We start from the raw sequence: 5,000 nt of genomic DNA, 5'->3' as shown, positions 1-5,000 counted from the left end.
TCTCCAATCAGCTGCTGTGGTTTTGGGAGCTTGCAAGCTCGTGAGGTGGCCAGTAGGGAGGCTGACGCCAGGTAAGACATAGAGTGTCTGATTTTCGTTTGGGATTGCTTGCCCTTTATGGTTATGCCCTGGCGTTCAGGACCTGCCCTGATAGCTGTTAGGACCAGTGAATGACGGCCCTAGTGTTGTGTCTCCTCTGATTCATCCACTGAAGTGAGGAGAACTATTTACATCCTTTGCATCATTTGATTTTCTATATATTGTCATATTTAAGACGTGACTACATAATATCTTCCAGTATGTCTATTATAGACAAGGTTTTGTGTTCATTAGTTTTGTGTTGATAGGTAGGATTTATGATGGTTTTTCTTGTTTTATTTACTCCGTCTTCCTTCTTTCTTGTAATTAGTATTAGGGTTATTTTTTGTTCTGGCCAGCCAATTGTTGGATCCAAGTTTATAATTGATATTTCTCTTGTCTTTGTTAGGACTTAGCTTCTTAGTTTTAGGGAATCTAGTGTGATTCAGAGGACCGTTATTTGTCCTTCCTTGTTATTAAATAATGTTATTGGTAGTTTTAACAAGGTTGATCTAAATTTTGTTATTGTTAAGTATTAAATATTGTTAAGTTTTCTTGAGTGTTTGTTTCCGCTGACCTTTAGCACTGAGTTACATTTATTACTGACAACAATTATAATAAGAACTCTTATAATAACCCTAAGGGTTATAACAATTGGCGACCGTGACAGGATTGTTCTCAGGTGTACTCAGTGTTTTGGTCTGTGGAACAGCACTTTGTTAATTTGACAATATTTTCTTTAGTTATAAAGTATTACCTTTCTCCCCTGCTAATTTTGGTACAATGAAGGATTTTGTGTTTGACCCCGCAGAGTTTTTAGGGTCGGTTGATTGTATAAAGCATCTGCCAGTACTAAATAAGACTTGTTTAGTAAGTTGTGCCCGGTGGTTGGGTATTCCGTTGAGGGCAGCGGATACGAAAAATAAATTGTTGGTAGCTGTTAAAAGCAAAGTTGCTCAAGGTCTGGCTGAGGCTGAACATTTGGTTAGGGAGTATGAAGTTTCAGGTAGTAGTGACTCTGAGCGTGAGGGTAGTATGATTAATGATGATGACAGAATAAGTGTTAATGGAGGTCTAACTCTGTTTGAGGATCCTCCCCGGACAGGAACTATTTATGAAGGTCAGGCTAACTTGCCTCTGAAACTAAATGTTTCCACTAATCCATTCAATTCTGTAGTAAACCCTGCGCCAAAAGATCCTCAGGTTCCTGTTTGTCCTTTGGTGGAGTCCAAGGAGGACGGTGAATTTAATTTAATATGTAAACGGATAGAACTGATGAAACTGGAATTTGAAGAGAATGAGAGGGCGAGGCGGCATGAATTGGAGATGGCCAATATCAATTTAGAAATTGCTAGGCTGCAGGGCACCTCTAATAATTTTAGTACACCTCGGGGCAACTCGCAGGATAAATTTAATGTAGGTGCGGCCTTGAAATTGGTGCCAGTATTTGAAGAGTTGAATGTTCCAGAATTTTTCAAGGCTTTTGAACGTGTTGCCACTCGGTTGTCTTGGCCCTCAGAAATGTGGACTGTACTAATTCAATGTAGGTTGGTGGGCAAGGCAATTAGAGTGTATAATGCCTTGGAAGAAGGTATTGCCCGTGATTACCATAAGGTTAAGGCTCTAGTCCTCAAGGCATATGATTTGGTTCCTGAGGCCTACCGCCTTAAGTTCAGAAATTTTACAAAGCAAGCCTCCCTTACTTATGTGGAATTTGCTAGGCTTAAGGAGGAACAATTTGATCATTGGTTAAAAAGCCGCCAGGTGGTCTCTTTCTCCGCTTTGAGAGAACTCATGCTTCTAGAAGAATTCAAAAGGTCATGTAGTAAGGAATTGAAAATTTATCTAGAAGAGGTAAAAGCTTTTAATTTAAGTAATGCCGCCCAAATTGCTGACGAGTTTGTATTGACCCATCGAACTGGGTCTGGTAGTTTTGGAAATAAAGATGTGAATTTTCAATCTGCTAGGCCAGTTAATTTTCAGAGGTCAGGCTCTTTTGTGAATACTCGTGGGCAGGGTAACCCACCAGATAAAAATCATAAGCCCGATAGTAACCAGGGAAAAGACTTGAGTGGACAGGACACTCGTGTCTTTTCTGAAAATAATAGGTTTGGTTCTGGCCCAGGTAATATGAATAATAGAGGTAGGGGGACTTGTTTTTGGTGTAATAAGCAGGGACATTATCAGGCACAGTGTTATGCCAGAAGAAGGTACCTCCAAAGGAATAATAATAATCCTGTGTCACTAATATCTACTAGTAAACCTGTTATCAGCGATCCCGTAGTTGAAAACCGTCCAGTAGCTAACACTAGTAATGATGGTAGTAGCAGTAGTCAGTCTTCTAGCAGAAAGGAGGCATGACTACTTTATGATAAATATATTTGGCCTGGTAAATTAATATCTACTTCTAAAACTGTTGGTGTGAAATTTTTGAGGGACACAGGGTCAGCTCGGTCTCTGGTTTTGAAAGACTCTTTGAAAAATTTAGCTGAGTATACAGGAAATTTTGTTGTTCTGGGAGGGTTCCCGAACACCGTTGTTTCGGCTCCGTTAGTGGAGGTCAGATTGTCTTTCCCTGGTTATGATAAAGTGACAGAATTAGCAGTTGTTGAGTGTCTCCCTATTCCTGGAATTGACGGCATTTTGGGTAACGATATGTTAAATACAAAAGGACAAGAGTTGTTCCCCATACTGTCTGTGCACGCCTGTCCTGTTGCAGTAACAACCCGGGCAGCAGTAAAGGCTGCAAATTTAATTGATAATGACGAAGATTTAATCTTAAGTAGTTTAGAAGTAGACTTAGAGAGGCCCGGGTCTGTAGATAGTAGTGGTAATAGTGTGGTTAGCAATGTTTTGAGACCTGATTGGGACAGGTCTTCATTTATTGAAGCTCAAAAAAAGGAATTTAATTTTGATTTGGGTGACACTGCAGATTTGACTAAACCCAGGTTTTGTGTGATTAATGGTTTACTATACCGGATTAGTCGTCCTTTAACTGATAATCTGAGCAAGACGTCTCGTATTGAACAAATTGTTGTCCCATCTCAATTCCGTAGGTCTGTCTTGAGTCTTGCACATGATGATTCTTTTTCTGGCCACTTCGGTGTATGCAAAACTTTTCGAAAGTTGGCAGAATGTTTTTGGTGGCCAGGTTTAAAATCATCTGTGAAACAATTTATTAATGAATGTGAAGTTTGTCAAGTGATGGGGAAACCCAACCAAATTATTCCTAAAGCTCCCTTAAATCCAATTCCTGCGATAGGTGAGCCTTTTGTGGAATTAGTTATTGATGTGGTTGGGCCTTTGCCTAAAACTAAGTCTGGGTTTACCCATCTCTTGACAATTATGGATAGAGCATCTCGATTCCCTGAGGCCTTCCCAATGAGAAGGATAACCTCTAAGGTTGTATTTGACAAACTAATTGAATTCTTTTCCAGGTATGGTCTCCCTCGTACTATTCAAACTGACTGCGGTACAAATTTTATTAGCAAGGTATTTAAAGGTAAATGTGCAGAACTGGCCATTCGGCACAAGACCAGTGTACCATATCATCCAGAGAGTCAGAGCCTGGTGGAAAGGTTCCATCAGACCCTTAAATCTGTTTTGAAAAAATATTGTTATGAACAAGGGGAGGAATGGGATAAAGGTCTTCCCTTTGCTCTCTTTGCTCTAAGAAATCACCCAAATTCTTCAACTGGGGTAGCTCCTTTCGAACTGGTATTTGGACACAAAGTACGTGGGCCTTTGGAAATTTTTCATGAGATGCTTGAGACTGATCGAGGTGGGAATGCAAACGTAGGAGACTTTGTGGAGGACTTGAGAAAAAAATTATCTAGAGCCTGGAAATTTGCCAGAGAAAATTTGGCTAGTTCTCAGGCTGCTATGAAATCAAATTTTGATAGGAAATCTAAAGCACGGTCGTTTGAGCCCGGAGAATTAGTTTTAGTTTTAAGTACTGACTCTGACAATTTCCTTGAACCAAGATATAAGGGACCCTGGAAGGTGTTGAGGAAGTTGTCGGAGGTGAATTATGAAATAGAGGCTCCTGGGACCAAACGGAAGTGCAGAATATTCCATATAAATAGGTTAAAACTCTATACTTCTAATAGACATGATCCTCTCGCTATTGTTTATGAGCCTGTGGTTGAAAGTATGGATTTACCTTCAGAGGATTTGATTTGTCAGGTGTCTTCTGATGCTCTTTTTGATAATATTCAAAATTTAGAAGTTTTGAAGGAAGGGCTGGGGCATCTGGAGATTGCTCAAAGGAGGGATGTAATTAATTTAATTTCTTCTTTTCCAGATTTATTTCGGAATTCTCCAGGTCGAACTAATTTTCTTGAGCATGATGTAGACGTGGGTAATGCTTCTCCTGTGAAACAGAGTCCTTATCGGCTGAATCCCATTAAGAGGGATATAGTTGATAAGGAGATTAAATATATGCTGGAACACGATCTCATCCAACCTTCCGTTAGTCCATGGAGCTCCCCGATAGTCCTGGTTAAGAAGTCCGACGGAAAGTTCCGTATGTGTGTGGACTACCGTAAGGTTAACACACATACTAAGAATGACTCTTTTCCTTTGCCTCGGATAGATGACTGTCTCGATCACATAGGGGCTGCTAAGTTCATTACGAAATTGGATTTATTGAAAGGGTATTGGCAGGTTCCCCTGTCTGATCGAGCAAGAGAGATCTCTGCATTTGTAACTCCCTTTGGGCTTTACGAGTGTAAAGTAATGCCCTTTGGGATGAAAAATGCCGCGTGTACTTTCCAGAGGGTTATGAATAGGGTCATTTGTGGTTTAAAGGGAACTGAAATTTATATCGATGACTTGGTTGTATATAGTGATGATTGGAGTACGCACATGGCAAGATTGCGTAAGGTATTTGAGGCCCTTAATTTTTCAGGTTTGGTTATTAA

General features: G+C 40.1%; 1 long non-coding RNA gene across 1 annotated transcript in view; it reads left to right on the top strand.

The window, feature by feature from the left end:
• LOC137658614 (uncharacterized) overlaps positions 1-5,000 on the top strand; it is a 279,626-nt gene that overhangs the window by 132,515 nt on the left and 142,111 nt on the right. The gene's annotated exons all lie outside the window — the stretch shown is intronic.

The sequence above is a fragment of the Palaemon carinicauda genome, chromosome 19 (genome assembly GCF_036898095.1).
Source record: "Palaemon carinicauda isolate YSFRI2023 chromosome 19, ASM3689809v2, whole genome shotgun sequence".
Taxonomy (NCBI): Eukaryota; Metazoa; Arthropoda; class Malacostraca; order Decapoda; family Palaemonidae; genus Palaemon; species Palaemon carinicauda.
Note: the sequence above shows the minus strand (reverse complement) of the source record. Positions and strands in the feature narration are given on the sequence as shown.